The following is a 24,340-nucleotide window of genomic DNA, read 5'->3' as shown; positions in this document are numbered from 1 at the left end:
GGGACTGGCCTGGAAGACCCATTTCTACCGTGGGTCACTCACGTGGCTGGCACGTTGGCTGTTGGTAGGAGGTCTAATTTCCTCATGATGTTGATCCCTTCATAGAGTTGCTTGAGGGTCCTCATGACAGGGGGCTGCTTTCTCATTGAGTGGGCAATCCAAGAGAGCAAGGTGGAAACTGCAATGTCCTTCCTGTCCTAACCTTGGAAGTCACACTGGTTCATTCCAACAATATCCTTATGGTCATACAGGTCAGCCCTGTTTCATGAGGGAGAAGTCCAGGAAAGATGTGTTGTGGGGGACCATTTTGGAGGCTGTCAAGCACATCATCATATATTTTTGAATGAAGAAATGACTTAAGAAATGAGAAATACACAAACATTTAAGAAAAGTGCTCTCTAGATAGATTTTCTTAGAGGGGAAGATTATATTTGTAGATTGGCTTTCTTCCCTCCTGACATGCCATTCTTTAGTGTTTAGTTGGAAGGAGGCAACAATAATTTCTATATAAACTTAATGTCACGGTAATTACAAGACAGTAGCTAGTCTCACATGATAATTGATGGTAATTGCTTCCTGCTTTAACTGGTATATAAACAAGGTTCTGCAATAAGAATCCAAACATTCCCTCAAAAGGAAAAAGAAAATCAAAGAAGAAAATTCGTCAAAGTCATTTGTAAGCTGATAAGGAGCTAACAAATCCAGCCTACATGTCTGCAAGTCATCAAAGCCACGGCTGGCGATGCTTGGCCCTTCCTTGGAGCTGGCAAGGATTACAGTACAATGAGAGCACCAGGCTGGCTAGCGTGAGCTCCAGGATGCTGCTGAGATGCGTGCCAATGCTCAGCTGTCCAAGGATGTTCTGCCAATGTGCTGAAGTGCATGAAGGTTGCCAATGCGAGAGACCAAAGCAGGTTAATCAGTGAAAGATGGGACGGTGTCTCTCCTCCATCGCCATCTGTGCATTCTAGAAAGTTGGGTGCAAAGCAAAATGAGGAGGGGATGAAGGCTAGTGTTGTTTTTGAGATGAAACACTCTGGAAATCTATATTATAGTCTCTGAAAGCAAGGGGAAGCACAGGTAGGAAAGTACTGAATTCAGGTAAAACAGGTTAGCCTACTTTTGTTAGAGAAGGAAAAGGGCCAACGTATGAGGTAGTGGAACTCCCAGAAGCTCAGCTCCATCCCCATAGAACAGTAGGCGAATGGCAGATGGAATTAATATCTGTGCATCCAAATACAGAGGAAATAAAAGAAGATATAGAGGGCTTCCCTGGTGGCTCAGTGGTTGAGAGTCCGCCTGCCGATGCGGGAGACGTGGGTTCGTGCCCTGGTCCAGGAAGATCCCACGTGCTGCGGAGCGGCTGGGCCCGTGAGCCATGGCCGCTGGGCCTGCGCGTCCGGAGCCTGTGCTCCACAGTGGGAGAGGCCACAACAGTGAGAGGCCTGTGTACCGCAAAAAAAAAAAAAAAAAAAAAAAAGTAGATATAGAAGAACGAAATGTTATCCAAGACTAAGAACTTTGAAAAGCTGAGGAGGGACAGCATCTTGAGGGCGCGTGTCAGAGGTATTTGTCCTCCCTGTGCCCTTGGGGGCATGGAGCTTAGTGACATCCATAGTAGTTTCTGTTCCGAGATCCACTGAAGATGATTCCTCACAGGGAACAAACATGGGAACTAGAGGGGAAAAGAATACCCTAAAAGTTGGTATCTCACATCTAGGTAATTCCAATAAAAAAGCAGAGTCAACAACCACTGGGACACAGGAGGAAAGAGCTGTCCACAAGAGATTTTGGGTGTGATTTCACAATGATTAGTTGGAGTGCTTATTTGACTCTAAACTAGGGATGCCAGACACTTAAGGCTCCGAGGGGAAACAGAAATTGAGATTTTTGAAGGTGCAGGAAGGGAAGGGAAGGAACCTAAAGTAGGATCTGATGACCAGGGATGCCACCATTGTGAAACCTGAACCTTTGCTAAATAAGCAGTAGTCTCTCAAATGCTCCTCTCTGGGAGGTGAGAAAGTGAGCATAGGCGGGTCCATCCCCAGCATGGCAAATGGCAGCATAACCTGATTCTATAGTCACTCTTGCCAGGAGATCACTCCAATTGTGTTTAGTTTTACCGATCATGATTCCCCTAGACAACCATCATGAGACCGAACTGTAACTTGGCCAGGATGAATGTTAACAAGATCCCCTTTGCTCTCCACTTTCCTTCTCTCCGTTTCATCTTTGGTGGCTGTGTCTCTCAGGTTCTGGGAACATCACCTTCCTAGATAAAGCTATCCTAGAACTGAGGATTTACTTGTTTTCTAAATTTCACGGGTGTGGGGCAAGGACGGTGATAATCTTATGCATCCTTTTAACAGTTTGAACTTGACTAATGAAGCCCCAAAGAGATTTGTTTGGTGTGGTCCCGAATCAGCAGATCTATGAATGAGCAGCCCAGACTGAAATCCTGAAGGATCCTCAACTCTACCTATACCTCTGAATGGACACATTGGCTGAGATTGAGCATAATAGAACAGAAATGAGGGACGCCGAATTTTAGACTTTAATTTCTTTTCTAACTTTCTCTTAATTAAGTTAATTTTAGCTGCTGTAACAAGCAGACCCTAGACTTTTCACATGAAATACCATTTGTGGCGGTGATGTAGAACGTCTGCTCTGTGCGGTCATGTGGGAGCCCAGGTTGACGGAGACGTTGATAACGTCAATGGGTGGTCTTTAGGGTCACCTTTGGTGTTGACATCTAGCAAGCAGAGGGGAGAAGTGAGACAGACAGTGGAAGATCATATCCAGGCTTTTGTGAGCATGGCCTGGAAGGTGGGGCAGGGGGGAGGGTGTCATGTATCACTTCTGTTCTTATTTCATTGGCCAGACTCAGTCATTTGGCCACACTGAGACGAAAGGGAGCCTGAGCAATGTAGTTGACAGTCCTTTACAAGTAACAAGTATCTATTAGGAAAGGAGAGTTGGAATCTCTAATGGAGAGTTTTGTCATGATCTATAGACTTTTAGCTAACTGTGGCAAGATAATTTGATTTTGGTCTTTCATTCTTTTAGATTTATATTGCAAAAGGATTTTATCTTGGGAGCTTAATTTTTTTTTCTGCTAATATGATATTGGGGTGGTTTTTATCAACTTCAGGACATTTCTATGTGATTGGTTTTTTTTGTTGTTGTTTGTTTTGTTTTACGGTACACAGGCCTCGCACTGTTGCGGCCTCTCCCGTTGCGGGGCACAGGCTCCAGACGCACAGGCTCAGCGGCCACGGCTCACGGGCCCAGCTGCTCCGTGGCACGTGGGATCCTCCCAGACCGGGGCACGAACCCACGTCCCCTGCATCGGCAGGCGGACTCTCAACTGCTGCGCCACCAGGGGAGCCCTGAAGAAATTTTTAGAGTTCATATAATGAATTGATTATTCAAACTATTTCTGGGGGCAACATCCAAGCTACCCATCTGTAGCTCCAGAGTGACTCTCAATGGAACAGTGTCTGGTATTAGAGCTGAGGTCTTTTCCTGAATGACAGAGCTTCCCTCCTGCAGATGATAGGTTGAAAAAAATCAAACCCCGTGGATTAAGAGAGCCCAGCCCCAGGGCATGCTAGGGTGGATCATTCGTTTCTCTCTCCTTCCTTTTGCTTTCAGAAGACTTCCCCAACCCAGTACTGTCGGTCCCACTGGTTCCTTACTCACTGAACTCTGGGTTTGAAGGGCGTTTTCTCTCCTCTCTTTGGGGTACACCTGCAAAGAGAAAGCATTCCAGTGTGGGTCCTTGGGTAAAGTGCATTGGGTAGTAAGGGCCTGCGTTTTGGAGGGAGGGCAGCTTCAATTCAGAGGAGTCATTAAACTTGTTTCTTCGCACAGTTCAGCCATGTCCTCCTTCCAAATTTTACTGGTAATAAAGCTGGCATTGTGATTTCCATCTGTCTGACTCCGTATGACCATATGTCAGTTGGTTTGAACTTGAGGGGTATTGTTTTTTGATCCCATCAAACAGCAACTCTAGACTGGGTTGGAATCCTGGTTCTCCTGTTGACGATCTGTGTATTGCTCTGAGCTTTAGTTTCCTGCCCATTAAGTAGGGGTAATAATTACCTCTTTACAATAGTGTTGTGAAAATTAGATATGATAATAGCTGTAAAATGCTTTGTACAATACCTGGCACACAGTAAGGACGAATAAATTATATGTTTTTTTATTATGACACTTTTTTTCAGGGTGACCTTATGTGTGTATTGCATATATACGTGCTGGGAAATAGTTAGCTTTTACCTTTTCTTTTGGTTATTCATGGTGACATCTAATGATCAGTACCTTTGTTATCTGCAATTGCCAGACATTAAAAATTCAGTGGAGGCAGTGACAACAGACTCAGAAAGATGGGAGGGCTGGGAAAGGGTTTCTAATATTTTAAGAAGTATTTAAGCTAGGCAGTTTTCCAGCTAAACCCCACCCAGGCCAATAAAAACAAGTACACTCATATAAATGGTCCCTACGAGCCTACTTTAAAAAAAAAACTTTATTGAAGTATAGTTGATTTACAATCTTGTGTTTAATTTCTGTTGTACAGCAAAGTGACTTAGTTAATCTGCTTTTTCATTGTTCTTTTCATTTACAGGTTTGCCTGCCTTAGTTAACTCTAATCTCAATGAGGACCGAATCTTGAAGTCTTTGAACCCTGGGTACTAGCCTACAGCACTTGGGACCTGGTATGTTCTGAGCCTGTCAGTTAAATTGAGACATCCTTCATCTTCTTGTGGCACTTATGTAAATCAGAAGCCCTCAGACTTTGCTTCTCTGCTGAAACACACCTGAGGAATAGGATAAAACTCTGATCTGTACCTGCTGATTGTTCTGGGAATGGACACTTTCCTGGTGGAAGGGATATAAAAATATGTGGCTGGGTTCTGTAGGGAGAAGAGGGGGGAAGTATTATAGTTTGAATCAAAGCTTCCTGCACGATTTCAATTTTGCTCTTATGTGCCCAGCTGAGAATTGCAGTGTCTAATAAGTTCAACTCTGGGTCCTTAGAGCCTAGCATAGGTCTACAATATATATTTATTAAATGAATAAGTGGTTTTCAGATGCTGAAGAAAAATGAAGACATGGATGGGGTCCGGGTGGTGGAGATAAGACAAATGAAAGTCATGTATTGATCATTGACACAAGAAGGCTATTACATAAGACATTTTCATGCTTTTCCTTGACGTTCCCAACCATTTTCTATAAATCCCTAACTTTGGGCATTTCCTGTTTTTCTTATTCATCTTCTTTCCATTCCATGCTTCTTCAAAATTTTCACTGCTTTTTGCAGCATCTGTCACAAGAGCTAATCTTAGGAATTAAGTTAAACTTAATTCATGACTGTTGTCCACTTTCTAATTAAATTGTTTATTTTTTTAGTGTTGAGTTTTGAGAGTTTTAAAAAATATATCCTAGATACTAGTCACTTGTCAGATGTGTGGTTTACAAATTTTCTCAGTCTGTAGGTTTTCTTTTTATCTTCTTAACGGGAACTTTCAAAGAGGAAATGTTTTTAATTTTAATGAAGTCCAATTTATCAATTTTTCATTTTATTATCATATTTTTTGGTGCTATATTTAAAGAACACTTCAACAAGTCCTGGATCATAAAGATTTACTCCTATATTATCTTCCAAAACTTTTTTTAGTTTTATGCTTTATATTTAAATCTGTGATATATTTGAGTTACCATCTGTACAAGATGTGAGGTTTGGGTGGAGGTTTATCTATTTATCATCTATGTATCTATCTATCTATGACTTTGAATGTCCAGTTGCTCCTGTACAATTTCTTGAAAAGACTATCCTCCCTCCACTGAATTGCCCTCTACACCTTTGTCAAAATCAGTAGGCCATACTTGTGTGAGGCTATACCTGGGTTTTCTGTTCTGTTCCATTGATCTGTGTGTCTGTCTCTTGCCAATTCCATAATAGTCTTGATATCGGATAGAGTGATTCCTTCCATTTTCTTCTTTTTTTAAAAAAAAATTCTAGCTATTTGTATTAGTTTTCCATGGCTGCTATAAAAATTGCTGTAAATATAGTAGCTTAAACAATACAAATTTATTATCAAAGTTCTGGCAGTTAGAAATTAAAAATAGATCTCTCTGGGCTAAAATTTAGGTGTCAACAGGGCTGTGTCTCTAATGGAAGAAGCTCTAAGGAAGAATCCACTTTCTTGCCTTTTCCAGCTTCTCGAGGTTACCCATATTCCTCAGCTTATGACATCCTTTCTCCAACTTCACAGCCAGAAACATCAGTCTAAATCCTTCTCAGACTTCCATCTCTCTGCCTTCCTATTCCATTTATAAGGATCTTGTGATTACCATGGACCCGCCTGGATAATATGGGTTAATTTCCTTACTTTAAGGCAATGGTTAGCAATCTTAATTTCATCTGCCTTAATTCCACTTGCCAAGTGACCTAACATATTTGCAATTCTTAGGATCAGGACATGGACATTTTAGGAGCAGGCATTGTTCTACCTACCACACCATTCTAATTATTTTGCCTTTCCTAATAAATATTAAAATAATCGTATATATCTACAAAAATAATTTGCTGGAATTTTATAGGAATTGCATTAAACATGTATATCAGTTTGGAGGGAACTGATGACATTAACTTTGTTGAGTCTTCCAATCCACAAACATGGTATGTCTCTCCATTCATTTTGGATATTCTTTGATTTCTTTCATCAGTTTTCAGCGTATATCCTGTACATGGTTTGTCAGATTGGCAAATCTCAAGTGTTTAATATTTATTTTTTAGCGATAGTAAATGGTATTTAAAAAAAAATTCTGGTGTCTATGTGTTCATTGCTAGTATGTAGAAATACAGTTGACTTTTGTATGTTGATCTTACATTCTGCAACTTCGCTGAACTCACTTAATTCATTCTAGGGGATTGTATGTAGATTCCTTGGGATGATCATATTATAAAGGCAATTATGCCATCAGCAAATAGAGACAATTCTTTAATGATCTGTATGCCTTTCATCTCCTTTTATTACCTTATTGCATCAGCTAAAAATTTCAGCCCTACATTGAAGAGTGTGGTGAGAGATGTCTTTACCTTGTTCGCAGTCTCAGGGAGAAAGCATTCAGTCTTTCATTATTGTAGACATTCTTTATCAAGTTGAAGAACTTCCTTTCTACATTTATTTTTTGAGCGTTTTGTTTTATATCATGAGTGGGTGTTAAATTATGTAAAAGCTGATGGATTTAATTTACTAACATCTTGTTAAGGATTTTTGTATCTATCTTCATAAGGGATATTGATCTGTGATTTTCTATTATAATGATGTCTTTGGTTTTGGTATGAATATGAATGTAATACTGGTTTCATGGAATGAGCTGGGTATGTTCCTTTCTCTCCTATTTTTATGGAAGGGACTGTGTAGAATTGTTAATTCTTCTTCAAACATTTGGTAAAAATTTCTAGCAAAACCATCTGGACTTGGAGATATCTTTTCAGGAGTTATAAATTATGAATTTAGTTTCCTTAATAGTTATAGTGCTATTCAAATGATCTATTTCATATTGGGTAAGATTTGTTAGTTTGTACTTTTTGAGGAATTGTCCTATATCATCTATGTTGTGAAATTGATTTGTGTAGAGTGCATAGTGCTTCCTTATTATCCTTTCGTTGTCTACAAGGTCTGTAGTAATATTCTTGTTTTATTCCTGATTTTAATAAAATGCTTCTTATCTCTTTTTTTTCCCTTGTCACTCTTGCTAGAGCTTTGTCAATCTGACTGACCTTTTAAAAGAAACCAGCTTTTTGTTTCATTGATATTTTTCTTTGTTTTTCTGCTTTAAATTTCATTGATTTCTGCCCTTATCTTTGTTATTTCCCTACTTCTGCTTAGTATGAGTTTATTTTGTTCTTTTTTTTTCTAGTATCTTAGAGTAAGGACTTAGATAATTGATTTGTAATTATACTGATTATATAAATATTTAGTGCTATAATTTCTCTCTCAGCAGTGCTCTGAGACCTGTATATTTTTATACATAGTGTTTTAATGCTCATTCAGTTCAGTGTATTGTTTTATTCCTCTTTTACTCACAGATTATTTAGAGGTGGGTTGTTTAGTTTAAAAGTGTTTGAAGATTTTCTTGTTTTTCTTTTATTGATTTCTAGTTTGATTCTATTTTTGTCAGAAAATATAGTTTTCATGATTTCAGTTCTTTCACATTTGTTGAGGTTGTTTTATGGCCCCACGATATGCTCGATCTTGGCATATGTTCTATAGGCACATAAAGAGAGAGTGTATTCTGCTGGAGTTAGTGGGAAAAGTTCTATACACATTGATTATATCCTGTTGGTTAATGGTATTGTTGGCTTCTTCTGTATCTTTGGTAACTTTTTGTCTAATTGTTTTATCAATTGTTGAGGGATGAGTGTTAAAATCTCCAGTGATAATTTTGTATTGTATGTGTCTATTTCTCCTTTCAGTTTTATTAGTTTTTGCTTCACATATTCTTCAACTTTATTGTTTGGTGCATACAAAGTTAGAATTTCTTTTTTTTTTCTTTTTCTTTTTTTCTTGGCTATGCCATGCGGCATGTGGGATCTTAGTTCCCCGACCAGGGATCAAACCTGCACCCCCTGGATTGGAAGCACAGAGTCTTAACCACTGGACCTCCAGGGAAGTCCCTAGGATTTCTATGTCTTCTTTGTGGCATTATATAATGTCTCTCTCTATCTTTGGTAATTTGCTTGACTAATATGAATACAGCAACATCTTTTTTTTTTTTTTTTTTTTTGGTTAATGTTTCCATGGTATTTTTTCTATTCTTTCACTATCAACTTATAAAAATTATTATGTTTGAAGTGATTTCATGTAGACAGCACATAGTTGGGTCATATTTCTTTTCTAATCCACTCTCTTAATCTCTGTGTTTTAATTGATAAACTTAGACATTTTCCATTTAATGTAATTATTAATAAGTTAAGGTTCAAGTTTGCCACTTTATTTTTTGTTTTCTGTTTGGCCTCTCTGTTTTCTTTTTCTTGCATATCTGTGGTTCACTTAACTTTTTTTTCAAATTCTGGTTTCTTTGATCTAGAGGAGTGCTTTTTTATACAGCTATTTTAGTGTCTAGGTATTACACTGCATATACATGATTTATCACAATCCACAAATGTCAACACTTCACCCATTTGAGTGAAGGGTAAGAATCTTACCTCCATTTATGTCCCTTTGCCCTCTCTCATTTTTAATATAATTGTCTCAGAGGTCTCCTTTGCACACACTGGGAACTACATCAGGCAGAGTTAACAATTCTGGCTGGAGCCATCACACGTAATTTCGAAAACTCAAGAGAAGGAAGACAGTAAACTGTATTTGCTCTTTCTGTGTTTCTTCCTTCTTCCAGATATTCCAAAATTCCTTCTCCCAGATATCCCAAGGTTCCTTCTTTTATCATTTCTTTTCTGTTTAGAGAACTTCCTTCGGCCATTATTTATTTTTCAGCTCTAAACTTTCTCATTAGTTCCTCTTTATATCTTCTTGCTGAGGTTTTCTATGTCTTTGCTGAAACATTCCACTTTAACATTTGTTTCAAGTGTCTTCACAGTTCATTAAAGCATTTTTATAATGATTGCTGTAAAATTCCTGTCCGATAACTTTAACATTGTTATCCTCTCAGTGTTGGGTATCTATTGTTGTTGTTGTTTTTTAACTCATTTTGAGATCTTCCTGGTTCTTGGTATAATGAATCATTTTCAGTTGAAACTGGGGCATTTTGGTTATTATGTTAGAAGAGTTGTAAAAGGATGCTATTTATTCGATTTTGGAAAAGCACCCTCTGAAACTAGTCTGATGGATGTGGTACCACCTCATTACTGCCAGATGGGGTGGAATTGCAGCTTCTCCATTCAGCCTTCATTGGCATTTGTGAGTGAAAAAGGGGTTCCTTACTGCTGCTGGGTGGGTGTGGGAGCTCTGGCTCCCACTAGGTCTCTAATGATACTGCTGCATCTGGGAGGGTGAAGGATACCTCATTACTGCTCCCCCCTAGTGCCCTCCCTGATTCCGTGGGTGGAATGCCTCAGCACTGACGAGAAATGGTCTGAAAGTCCTGACTGTTCACTAGATCTTCTCTGACACCACCCTAGTGGAGAGGGGATAGAACTTATTACTACCAAGTGGAGTGGAAGTCCAGCCTCCCATGTGGTCCCCACTGACACCTCAAAAACAGGGAGAGAAAGGGGCTTGGAGAGAGGCCTCCTTACTGTTGAGTAGTAGTGAAAATCTCAGCTCCCCATCAGCTCTCTGGGTCTGTCCCAGCAAAGAATTTGGGTGCCTTGTTCCAGCCCGGTAAGGGTGAAGTCCATGCTCTCCACTTGACCTTTGTTGGAGAGGCTGAGGGTGGGGTTCAGGGTTGTTTCTGTGGTGTTTAGCTAGAGTAGAGAAATCATTGTCTAAGAGTTTTCTATCTTGCTAGGCTACCCCTTTTTGACCCCTTTGGCTAGAAAGAGCAGGTTTGTCATGGGGCTTTTTTTGCCTGTACCCACTGGCATTTCTGGATTGCTGGGTTCTGCAGTATCCAGTCTGGATATACAAGGAAAAAAAGAACCAGAAAACAAGCAATAAAACATGGAACTCATCACCATGTCATTTCTTGGGTCCTCTGGTTCCTAGCTTGTCTGTTTGTCTGCCTTCTTTCTACTTGCAGTTTTCTTTTGTTTGTTTTATATACAATGTCCTGGGTTCTTAGTCCTACTTAGTGGATGGAATAGGATAAAGTACATCTATGCCATCTTTGCAGAAGTGAAAGTTCTGGCCTTTCTTGATCATTAAAAATGGGCTCCAGATTAAAACTTCAATCTGAAATACATTTTCAACCTTTGTATTGAGTGACCTGAAATGGGGAGGGATGTGTGATCTGCATTCATTTCTCCCATCACTTTGGTACCGTGGAGTGTGTGTGTGTGTGTGTGTGTGTGTGTGTGTGTGTGAGATGGGAGATTTTAATCTTCCCTGCCCTAAGATGAGAAAATACTTCCTCCCCTCTTCCCAGGGGCTGGAGGAGGCAGGGATTCTGTTTTGCAACTGATGATATGTTAGTAGTGGAAAGACATTCCTAGTCTGTCCCTTGACCTCCTCTTAGTAATTTCCCCAAGGATGGGAGCCTCTGAGGAGGATTGTGTATGGTTTTCCAGGTGGTGCTCAGCTCTACCCTTGCCATCTCAGAAGGGACAGAATCACTCTTATCAAAAACACCACTCTCCTCACAGTAGGGTTGCCAGGTTTAGCAAACGAAAACACATGACAGCCAGGTAAGTTGGAATTTCAGATAAACAACTAATAAGCTTTTAGTATAAGTATGTCCCATGTAATATTTAGGATATGCTCATAGTGAATTATTCCTGTTAATCTGAAATTCAAATTCAAATTTAATTGTTTTTTATGTATTTTATTGGACACCTATACCTGCATGGACAATTTCTCTTGCCCTCTCTCTGTTCCTTTCTTCATTCCTCCCCTTTACAGCATGGGGAGGAGAGAGGGAGGCTTGAAGGCTGTTATAGGGCATGTTTTGAACCTCTTAGCAAGCCTGGGAGAGAAGTCCAGCCTAATTGTTTACTGTCCTCTTTAGAATATGGGGTAATTTGGGCTTCCTTGTTCTCAGTTCTAAGCCTTAAATCGTAGAAACTAAGAAAAAGTCTTATTCAGCCTCCCATTATAGAGAAAAGGATTAGACACTCTGTAATTAAATGCAATCATGTTCCAAAATATATAATTCAGGTAATGAATGTTGTGGACACTGAGACAGGGAAAGCAGTGAAGGTTGGATATCTCTCCCAGTGCCTCTGGGTCTCTATTTCCTCAATAGAAGATGAGGTGGTTGAACTAGGAAATATCTGAGCGATACAGATATTAAGTAGGTTATATTTTGGTGCTTCAGAGTTTTGGCTAAGGACCTACAGCTGAGGACAATAATAAAAGTAATAGCTAACATTTACATTTATGGGCCAGACACTGCTCTTAGAGCTTTACACATATTTATTCATTTCACCCTTACAAAACTGGGGTTAATACTATGATCATAATCCCTATTTTGCCAATAAGGAAACCAGGGGATTGAGAGGTAAAGTACACTGGCCAAGGTCACATGGGTGGCAAGGCCTCATGCAACCTAAGTTCCCACTTCACCATGAAATGCAGGTACAGATCCAATGAGCATCACTCTTCATGGAGAAAAGACTGGAGAGCCATTGAGGAGGTGTCTTTGAAGGCAATTTGAGAAGTGGAGGACCCCCTAAAATAGGAGGGGAATGGGGTCCCCCAACCTAAGTCAATTATGAGGAACACTTAGTAATTTGGAGTGGTCCACGATGGCATGGATTGGCTTGATGCTTGGTGAACTTACAGGCTTTCCCTGTGCTGTGAGCTGGAATGCTCAAAACCCCTCAAAGTCCTCCCCCAAGAAAGAGCTTGCAGTGGGATGTCTGCCATGATAGGACATTTAACAATCAAGAGGGCCTCAAATACTCAAGCTAAATAAAAGGCACTGTTTGCCTCTTCCTCTTCTCTTTCATTCCTGTTGGACACTGGAGGAGCCCAGAAGAACAGATGAAATCGGGGAAGAGTAGGAGCAGGGAGGGAGGTATTGATGGGACCAGCCACGACTCTTACCCTTGCTTCCCTCCCACCCCGCCTCCCTGGTGGCCAGAGCCGTGGAGTAGAAAGAGCTTTAAAGAGGATGTTGAGATTAAAGGGTTGATGTAATAAGTTTAGGTTTTTCTGATATCTAAAAATGGAACTGTTATTGTAGCTGAAAATAACTATAAATCTTTAGTATGTGCTTGAGATGCTGTTAAGGGGAAGATGAGGGAGATCCAGTGGAACAGAGGGAGGCAGTGCTAAAACAATAAACAAACAAATAAAACCTCTTTACTGCACTCATCAAGTGTACCTTGCTCAATAAGCTAGTGAACTGTTCAAGCTGCCCATAGCTCTGGGTCTCTATTTTCTTATTATCAGAATGAGGTGGTTGCAGCTGATGATCTCTGGGCTTCCTCCTCAATTCAAATTTCAGAAAGAATGGAGATCAATTCAGAGGATTCCAGAAATCTGCCTCCAAGTTTAATTTATCCATATTTGGGGGACATTCTTGCCGTTAAGATTTAAATATGGATGTATAGCCGATTCGCTTTGTTACGCAGCAGAAACTAACACACCATTGTAAAGCAATTATCCTCCAATAAAGATGTTAAAAAAAAATAAAGAAAGATTTAAATACGGTTATCTGAGGCCCCACAGCACACAGTTTGTCCCTTCACTACAATTTCTGAGACTTCCGTGGTTGCGGATGTACAGGGGGTTACATACTCATGCTTACCTCTCTCATTTCCGGTTTCTCCAGGGTTATAGACGGCCCTGTTCGCAGACTTGTGTCCTGGAGTAAAAGCCCTCTTTCCGCACCATTTTCTCATGTTGTTGGATTTTGCTACTGATTCTCTCTCTCTCTTTTAATTTCCCCAGTGCACCACTTTTATGAAGCTACTAGTTATGACAGACTTTTAAGGAAGGCTTTGGGGATACAGATTATTGTTGAGGGGCACAGAACAGTAAGAACATCATATTGGATGGCAGGAATCACTGCCCTCCAATTCCTAGCACCTGATCTCTCTTTGACCCCTTCCTGGTGTTATACTGTTTGGGTCTCTAAGTCTACCACACTGCAGTTCTCTTTTTCTCCCTTTCTCTTTTCCCTCCCTAAAAACTCTTGCATCTCCCTCTGTTTCTTAATTTCCCAGGCAAGTCCTCTCTCTCTCTCTTTTTTTTTTTTTTTTTTTTTTTTTTTTTTCCGGTACGCGGGCCTCTCACTGTTGTGGCCTCTCCCATTGCGGAGCGCAGGCTCCGGACGCGCAGACTCAGTGGCCACGGCTTACGGGCCCAGCCGCTCCGCGGCACGTGGGATCCTCCCGGACCCGGGCACGAACCCGTGTCCCTTGCATCAGCAGGCGGACTCTCAACCACTGCGCCACCAGGGAAGCCCCTCTCTCTCTCTCTTTTTGTTCCATTCTTCCCATTTGGGCTCAGCCTAGGGAGCTTTACTTTCTCACCAAAACATCGAGATGCTTTCACAAACAATTGCACCTTCTCCTCTGAAGATGAATTATGTCACTCTCTTGGAAGTGAGAAGTTGGTGTGGTTGGGTTTCTGTCTTAAATAACTTTCCCCTTTCTTCTGCCCTAGCATATTGCATAAGCCTGATGAAGGATAATAATAATGGCAACTATATCCTCAGAGCTGTAAATTCCATAAATGGAGTTACTGAAAGCTCCTGATGCCTTGCAAACTGACTACCAGGAGAATACAGTTGGTTACACACGTTGAAACAAGCACAGATGGCATCAATTGTCTTGAAGTTTGAGTTATTTTAAACTAGAGTGCCCACAGAGAAGATGGCTACCCACTTCTCATTAACCTAGGTTCACTCTTAACACAACGTTGCTTTTGTAGCACTTTCTAGTTTCCGAGGACCTTCCTGTGGATATTCTCAGTGCATTGCTCCAGATGCCTCTCATCATCCACAACCATCTTACATACGCCACAACCAAAACATAGGTCAAGGATCTGTATGTAATTGGCTGGCTCAGTTTGGGAACTTGGATGTCCTGTCTTCAAATGCCACCCCACTCCTGAGATGAAATACACAAACAGATATCTTTTATGCACAGGGTAAAATGGGGGAGGATATGGTTCTATAGGACATTAGGTGATCTACAGAAATCTTTGTAGAAGAGAGTACTTGGGTGAAAACCTTGAGAGAGGCGTATACAGCATGTCAGTGAGCTCAGATGGGGACATATGTTACATACAATTCGGGAGACCCGTCCTGGGGCGCAGTATTTGTAGAGCATTCTTCTCTTATCTGTCGACACAACATGGAGCAGAGTCAACATGCCTTTCTAAGAATAATACATTTTAACTAGGATAGGGGAGGTAATGTTTACTGAGCGCCAGCTGTGTGCCATGTGATTTATATACATTTCCTTATTTAACCTGTTCAATTATTAATGGCATTTTACAGACAAGGATACAGAGAATGAGAGCTTATGTGATTTTTAAAAGTGAAATATTAATCATTACAATAGCATACCTCTGAGCCCTATTAGTGAACACTCCACCATCAATCTAACCACTCTGAGTCCTCTATCATCATGGATTTTGGTTTTGCCAATTTCTGAACTTCTTATAAATGAAAATACACTTCCGATACTTTATTTATATCTAGCTTTTTCACTCAATGCTATGTCTGTGAGATCATCCATATTGGTTTTGTGTATCAATAATTCATTATTTTCATTGTTATGTACTATGTTTTATGCATAGATCAAAATATATGTGTCAATTCTAGTATTAAAAAATAATAATAATAACAATAGCAAACATTTACTGAGCATGTACTATGTTCCAGATACTTTACGTCTTTATTATCTCAGTAATTCTTCCTCACCGGGATTGTGCAAGGGAGGAGCCGTTACTATAGGAGTTTGAGGGAACCAATGAGGAATACAAAGCAGAGAGGCAGATGGAAGTAATGGATCAGCTAAAATATCTGCTTTTTAGAATTAATAAGAAGTTTCATTCTTCTGGATACAAGGTCAGCAGCAATTGGAAAATGAAGTTAGATCGTACAGTAGAAACGGCGAGTAGAATAGTGGTTGCCAGGGACTGAGGGTGGGTACGAGGAAGTGAAGAGATGCGGGTTAAGGGTACAAACTTGCAGTTGCAAGTGCTGGGGCGTCTAATGTACAACACGGTGACTATAGTTAGTGTTACACACTTGAAAGTTGCTGAGAGAGCAGGTCTGAAATGTTCTCACCACAAAAAAAAAGAAATGGCAACTATGTAATATGGTGGGGGTATTAGATCAGCTAAACTATGAAGGAAAGCCGAATTAGAGAGCAGGACTAGATGAGTGGCAGCCCCACGCCACCTAATGCTCCTGTCTCCAGGTTGGTCCTTAGAAAAGCCCACTCAATGGATTTTGGGGGTCTGCCGAGTGGACACATGGATGCCAAAGTCCCTTCACTTATCCAGACAAGTAAGAACCAAAAAGAGATGGCAACGCTTGAGCTTAGGACTTTTGGTGAGTTAGCTCCACTCAAACAATATATGTGTACCAATGACAGTCATTCATCCACCAGGTAACTCCACCTCTGATGGAGAGGAGGGAGGATGGGGCAAGAGACCAGGAGGTTTAGGGTCAATCATTTCTCCTGGAAACCACAGGCAAAGAGAAGGTGTTTCTACATCCCTCCCACACGTTTTTCTTCCCATTTGATTGACTAGGAAACAGAGGGGAAGAAGAGGTGGAGCAAGTTGTCCAAGGTCACAGCACGTCCGTGGCAGAGTCAGGGTGTCTGACTTTGGGGCCGCCTCTTAGGGACACCGGGCTGATTCTGTAGAGCTCACACCCAGCCCCGTCTGGCTCTGGGTCCTCCCATCGCAGCGTATTCCCTGTCCTGGGGGCTAAGACCAGAAGTACATCGGCGGTTAAGTCTTCAAAAGGATCCTGGTGCAGCTCTGTCCAGGGAACAGGATACAGCTCTCCCTCCCCTGCTTATTAACTTTTATGTTCCCCCATTTTCACATACTTGGACTGCAGCTGCCAGCAATGATCTGAGCCACTCTGCAGATGTCACTGCCACATTTCACTCACTCTCTCCATCTCGGCTGTTCAGGGCTTTCCAACTTCATACTGTCCTTCCCGGTGTCACCTACAGCCCATTCGTCCCATCTACAGACAACATCCGGAGCGCAGAGCACACAGGGAAAGATTTGGTGCATGTATAATCTGATGATACTTTCCATATCTAGACGTGGTATAATAATGGCAATTTATTAAATGCTAATGATGTGAATGTTTTGAGGAATCAGCTCATTAATGCAGTAGCTCTGTGGTCCTCTTGTACTATCATTTTTCTCTGTGCTGGGATGGTATTTCAATATGTTAACAAATGTGATTCTTTTCTTCAGATTTCCTGCTGCACTGAGACCCTTCCTGCTTGCTGCAACGAGATCTCATCCATTTGCTGCCTCGGGGAGAGGAATGACTTGGGAGGAATAGCAAAAAGTCACTGAGGTATTTGATATGTCTGACCCTGAGACTCTGAACAGAGTCCTCAGAATTTAGGGAGGATATTAAAGGGAGCAAGGAGAGAATAAGTGCTGGGTTCCCTGAAAACAAGTGATCCTTTGCTCTACAGAATATGTAGTTATATCGGTACAGCTATTGCTCTCCCTGCATAGCCAGCAAGAAGAGTGATAGCAGAAATAACCCTCTTTGCTGTGTGAGATTCAGTTGGAGAGGTGGCTTTTCTCAGGTGTGCCTGGGGGAGGTGATGGCACACCAGAGAAGATGTGGGTTCAGGGCTGATCTAGGCAGAGAGGGCCCGCGAGTACTTTGAAGATTCCTCCACTCAGCTGTGTGTGCGGGGCTGTAGCTGCAGGGCTGTAGATATTCCCGTCTCCTCGGAGAGGCCCTGGTGAAGCTGAGAGAGGGCGTCCAGGCTGAAGAGACCTTAATGCTGGAGAAAAAAGTGACGCAACCTACATGGGCCACACCGAGGACCAGGCACGTCCCAGCCGAAACCAGCATGGACAAGTGACCGTGAGAATACCTCCCACCATCTCAGAAAATGTGGGTAGTGTAGCACAACCTTTACCTCTAAATGTTATATAAAATCTCAGGGAAATAGAATGGGAAAAGGCCTGAGTTGGCTGAGAGTATGTTTTTGATACTACATAGAGTGAGAGTTTGAAATGATTAGGTTAGGTTAAAGATAACAAATTAGATTATTTAAGGTAAGAGAAAACAGAATAATGATTCATCGGAGGAGTGGAGGTTGACTGGGAAGGTGTTCAAAGAACTTTCTGAGGGTGACAGACATATTCTCTATCTTGAGAAGCATATGCATTACATGAATGTCTATTGATCATAACTTATCAAATGATACACAAGAAATTAGTATTTCGTTGACTGTAAATTATACTCCCGTTAAAACATTCAAGAGATTTAAAAAAAAATTAAGGTCACATTTTGTGCCTGCCTGAGTTTGTGACATTCTGAGAGCCAAGTGATTTACTAAGGTCACACACATGGAACCCCATCTGTCTGACCCTGAAGTCCAGGTTTTCCTGATTGAGAGACAAGGGAGCCTGGTGGTTGGAGCCCAGTCCTGCCACTTGCAGCTGTCCTGCACTTGTCCAGGGTCAGCGCCCTAGTTTCCCCGCCAGCAGCATGCGGGTAGTAACAACCCCCTACTTCAGAGGGTAGGTGTGAGCACTGCAGGTTTTGGTACATGTAAAGTTCTGAGAACAGTGCTGACAGCAGTTAGCTAGAGTCCTTGACAAAAAGCTGAGGCATCTCAAAGAGCAGATTGGAAGCAGAGGCCGCCCAAATCAATGCTCTCGGCTGGCCACGGGTCCCAGGAAAACCAAGGTTAACACACAGGAACTTTTGGCTGCTCAGCCCAACGGGAGCTCCGACTGCAAAGGCTTTGAAGACTGTTTACCAGGCAGGGGAGTTCGATGGGAGACTTTTCTCCCGACAAACCTGCAGTGATGTTATGAAGCTTCCTGAAAGATAAGTGGTGCTGGGGAAAGCATAAAACCTTTAAAAGCTTGAATAAAGTCCGCTGAGGTTATGAAAGATTCTCAGGGAAGATGGAAAAGAAATGTTACAATGGCTGCAGGCTTTTTAAAGTTAGATCAAGAATTCTGATATGCTTTCAGAAAGCCTCTTTTTTCAGTTTTTTCTCAAGATGTAAACTATGAAAACGACAGATATGTATTCCCCTTTGGGGAATAAAGGCAGGTAGCATTCGAGTAATGTTACATTCGTGTGCCTTCAACACATTTATTGAGGGCCTATTATGTCCTAGGCAGTTCTGGCAGCTCAGGAGATGCACACAGAATAGAAATTTCCTGCGGGATTTAGAGTACGGGAGAGGACAGTGCCAAGTACACGAATCAGTGCAATACCAGGGAGTAAAATGTAGGCTGCATTGGAGGCGTGAGCAAAGTGCCATGACAGCCTGGTTGGGGGCACGGAAGTCTGAACTGGGGAGTTGAGGGAAGGTTCTTGGAATTGGCCTTTTAGAGGAGAGTGGAAGGACTGACTGCACTAGAGGTGAGGGTTGCAGGTGGTGTTGTGACAGACAGCGTACAGCAGTGACTGAGTCCTGCCCTGTCACTCATCCCAAGAGCCTCCTTTGCATTTCCAAGACAGATACACGTCTAGGAGTCAAAACTGTTTTATTACGAGCTACACGGTGTGCAATACCCAGTAGTTCAGAGATCCCTCTCCAGGGCTGCATTGGAGTATGCAGCTAAGGCTCCAGGCAATGATGGGGTCTTCATTCTGTCCTTTCTCACCATCCTCCCTGTCCCCAAACCATAGCTGATTCTTGGCACCTGCGTACTCAGGTTATTTGTGGAGAGAGGCTGATGGTATTCAAGTGGGCTTGGGTCCAATAATACCCATCTAACAACATGGAATCTGGAAGAGGGAGAAAACTGTAGAGGCAGCCTGCCCGGAGAGACCAGGGTCTGCTTACCACATCCGGGTAGGGATTGTAAGAGAGAGAAGGCGTGAGTGTGCTTGACTGCAGTGATGACACCTCCTGGTGAATGTGGCTTCGCAAACACCCCGAACATTGACCAGTGCGACTGACAAGTTCTGCCATGGCTGGGAAAGGAGGGGCTGAGGCTAAGACTTTCTCCCCATAAGAAGCTGGAAAACAATGTTCCCATGTGTTTCAGCCTAGATGGGTAAAAGAATAGATGATGTTTGGAGGCACGTGAGTGTCCTGTTACCTGAAGGAGAGGAAATACGCTGAGATGGTGATGGGAGATGAGCCTGGAGATACAGGTTTAGCTGGAGAGAAAATCTTTCCTGCTCATCAAAGCCTGTCTGCAATTCAAAGACTCTGAAACACATTATCTTTTTTCACTCATATTTCGCCTGTTATGAGCCCCCTTTTGCAAATAAGAGCACTGAGGTTCAGAAAGGTTAAGAGAGTTATGCAAAGTCACACAGCTTATAATTGGTTGGAACCAGCCACAGGTTGCTCTTTTCCTAGTGAAACATTCTCTTCACTCACTTGAGATTGGTTACAGTGCTAAGTAATTAAAATGTGATTCAAATAAATGAGGTAGAATTATCACCATTTAATATATAATTTCCTTCATTGCTACTCAGACTTGATCCAATTTAAAAACCTTTGAAACTTTGAAGAACTACTTTCTAAATACACCTAAGTGTCTCAGAGTACTTTAGAACTTTTATTATATGCAAGTCCTCTAAGTTGTGGTATCATTTTGTTAAAAAACGACTTGGGAATCTTCATTCAAAATACTGAAAGCCTTAAGCGTTTGAAGCTTAAAAGCAAATGCAATTACTGAAAACAAAGCTTGCAAATAAGAAGATGTTAAAATGCAAAAACAAGGGAAGAACTGGAGAAAAAAATGAATAATTAGAGCTCAAAGGGTGTGCTGTATTTAACTTTCAAATGTTAGAATCGTTCAATTTGAGAGAAAAAAATCTTTTGACATAACTCCTGTTTTTTAATTGGATAAATTGATATTCTGTACTAAAATGGAATAAGATTGAAAAAAGGTCTATAATTTTGCAAATCTAAATTTAGCAAAATATTCAAAGAGAAGCGGAATACAGTCAACTTATTTGATATAGCTTGTCTTATAAACATATATACATGTAGAAAAGCAGTCTGTACGGAGGCAAACTGGCTGTACTGATAAAAATACTTATACCAGCATTTTTCTATATTTGAGTATAAAACTGGAATGGAGAATATTCTTCACTTAACTGAATTTCCCCTGAACTTACTAGAGCATCTCTTTACCTATGGCAAGAGATTCTTCTCAATTAAAATTATAATGGTCTTCTGAAAATAGTCAATTTTTAGGTACCCGTAATCTCAAATTTATTGTCCATACAGTGCATCTTTAAAAAAGATTTGGGGCAGAGCTTCCCTGGTGGCGCAGTGGTTGAGAGTCTGCCTGCCGATGCAGGGGACGCAGGTTCGTGTCCCGGTTTGGGAAGATCCCACATGCCGCGGAGTGGCTGGGCCCGTGAGCCGTGGCCGCTGAGCCTGCGCGTCCGGAGCCTGTGCTCCGCAACGGGAGAGGCCACAACAGTGAGAGACCCACGTACCGCAAAAAAAATAAAAATAATAAAAAAAAAGAGGCCATTGGACATGATGTGTCCACTGATAGCATAACACAACGCGACCTGTGAAGCAGTCTTGCCAAAACTATCAAATCTGATTCTGATCAAGCTTTCAGATCCAACTATAATTTATAGAAAACATAGAAGACAGAGGAAAATGTTGATGGTTATCATGGGTAGTGGCCATCAAAACCCAGACTGTGAGACACTCCAGAGGATAAATGACCTGGTTCCTTCAACAATAATTTGCCAGGGTGGGAGTTGAAGATGGAGGGTAAGCTTATCAGTGATCTGTCAAGCAAATGAAACAGGTGGACATTGTTTGTATCCTGATTTAAACAAGTAAATTGCAGATGGATTAGATAGATAGATAGAAAGATAGATAAATAGACACAAAATTGGAAGTGACTCTATATTTGATGATACTAAAGAATGCTGCTAGTTTTTTAATATGATAATACTATTGTTATGGGGGTTTTTGTTTTGTTTTTTTGGCCTTACCACGCGGCTTGCAGATCTTAGTTCCCCGACCAGGGATTGAACCTGGGCCCTGGCCAGTGAAAGCGTCGAGTCCTAACCACTGGACCACCAGGGAGTTCCCCTGTATTGTTATGTTTTTAAAAATATAGTTATTATCAAAATGTATTCTTATGGGATACTTACGGATAAAAATAGAAAAATTTATTTAAACATATGCTTAAGCCATGACTCTTAACAAGGACGAAAACATATGAAAACAAAATAATCTTGGAAAATCAAGATTCTAAGTTTTTCAGGTAAGTTAGCACTTGGATTTCCAGACAAATCCTGACACTTGGGAGGTTTTGATATTGGGTCAGCCCATATAGAAAAGATCAGGACTGTGACAGTGCTGAGTGACAATTCAGTAACAGTCATTGAATCTGAATTTTTGAACTTCAGTTTTTTGCATTCGTACCTGATTAACTCAGAATGGCTTTCCTATGCTGACATTCCCTGACTCTAGGCCAAAGACTTGTGGCCTGATAGATGTTAGCTATAAAACATAATTTGTGCATAGTGTGTTTCTGCTTTCTCAGACAAAACAAAACATTATGTTTATTAATTTTCTTTTTTTTTCTTTTTTTTTTTGCGGTACGCGGGCCTCTCACTGCTGTGGCCTCTCCCGTTGCGGAGCACAGGCTCTGGACGCGCAGGCTCAGCGGCCACGGCTCACGGGCCCAGCCACTCGGCGGCATGTGGGATCTTCCCGGACCAGGGCACGAACCCACGTCCCCTGCATCGGCAGACGGGCTCTCAACCACTGCGCCACCAGGGAAGCCCCTATTAATTTTCTTGATTCTCAGAAATCACATGCAGAAAGTCAGTGTAGTTCATCCCTTGTCGTGTATGACAAGGAAACTGAGCATTCGGTTCAGACCTGCCCAAAACGATACACCCAGACCCAGCTCTCCTGACCTCTGTTCAGCCAGAAATCCTGATGGTGAGGTGTCCCAGCGGACCGTCACAAACACTCCTTTCCCCCTCCTCACCTTAAGTCCCAAACTCTACGTCTAATCAAGGGAGGCAACTCACTAAGACGTTTCCTGGTCTATTCTAATCTTGCTTCTCCCTGAACGCATCACTGTGAAGAAGGAAATAGTCTAACAAGGAAGAAGGAAGAAAGAAAGAAAGGAGGAGAGGCAGGAAGGAGGGAGGGAAAGAAGGAAGGAGGGAGGAGAGGAGGAAATGGGGAGGAAAGGAGGGAGCGAGCAAGCTGTAGTAGGCACTGAGGAAGACATTTAAAATTATTGCACTTTTTCAAACACTGGCAAAGACCTGTGACTTGGGTTTACGCCCCCGCTTTATAGATGAGGGGATTGAAGCTCCGGGGTAAGCAAGTTGCTAAGAGTTCACACAGCTCTCGGCAGAATTTGAACCCAAACAAACACCCTTACTTCAAATCCAAGTCTCTTCTCCCTACCGCTAGTTTTATCTGGGACTCGAGCCCAGCCTGTCCTCACATGCCGGCAGCTGTGGCACCCAGACACTGAGGTCATCTGAATGTGACCTTCACACCCTCTGCGATTGGCATTCTGCTTCAAGTGTCCCTTCCATTGCTTCTTGGAAACAGCAGATTCTGTTTTTAGAAAAAGATCTGTCAAAGGCGGCATCGTGTGGCTGGGCTGACAGCAGAGAGAACTTCTGTTGGCTTCCATCTGGGAACCAGGCAGTTACAGATGGGAAGACTTACTGCAACCTTGAAGATTAAAATAAGAAGGCTTTTCTCACACGGTTAATGATTAAAAAGAAAGAGAGAAAGCCAGGGCTGCCAGGCAGCGCCCTACATCATGACCATTGAAGACGTGGGCTGAGCTGGGTTTGCAGTCCCTGCACCTGTGCCTACCCCATTGCCCCCCACTCCTCCCCCTCCACGTGCATGAGACACAGTGACTTCCATTTGTAAGGTGCCGAGTCATAGTATCAAAGCTGCAGATTTGGGGAAAACATCACTGAACTGAATTGTAACAAACCATTTCCTCTCACCATGAGATCTGGAAGAGCGATAAAAACGATCTAGACTGAATATAAAATGATTAAATTTGTTAGACGTTTTAAATATTTTACAGATGCAAAAACTGAGATTTAGGGAACTTAGATGACTTCTATGGTGTCACTCGACCTGCAGGTGACTGGTGGCTTGTTTCAGCGCAAAAAGCCCTGAATTTCCTATTCTCATTCTAGCTTGGATCATTATCATTATTATTATTTTACAGCAAGGTATTATCCCTCTACCAAGGTTTTCATATCTATAAATACGGTGTGATGCAACGAGCCTTCCTTAACTGGTAGAGTTATTTCAATGATAAACCAGTGCAGCGTCCCAATTTCCAGTAAAGCATGAAAGGAACTTGGGACCTACCTCTCACATTCACACAACAAGAAAAAGCTGAAAAATTGGAAATCAACAACCCCTCTTAGATCCATCCAAGACCTGAGGTCATAGGGCAGACTGCTGCCCCGCAAATTGAAGAGACAGACAGGAGACTGCAGAGAATTACAACTCACTGGAGCAGAAGCCCAGGGCCAGGAAACTTCACAGAACCCAGTATGGGAGTAGGAAAACCTAATC

This window comes from Kogia breviceps, chromosome 17, assembly GCF_026419965.1.
Source record: "Kogia breviceps isolate mKogBre1 chromosome 17, mKogBre1 haplotype 1, whole genome shotgun sequence".
Taxonomy (NCBI): Eukaryota; Metazoa; Chordata; class Mammalia; order Artiodactyla; family Physeteridae; genus Kogia; species Kogia breviceps.
Note: the sequence above shows the minus strand (reverse complement) of the source record.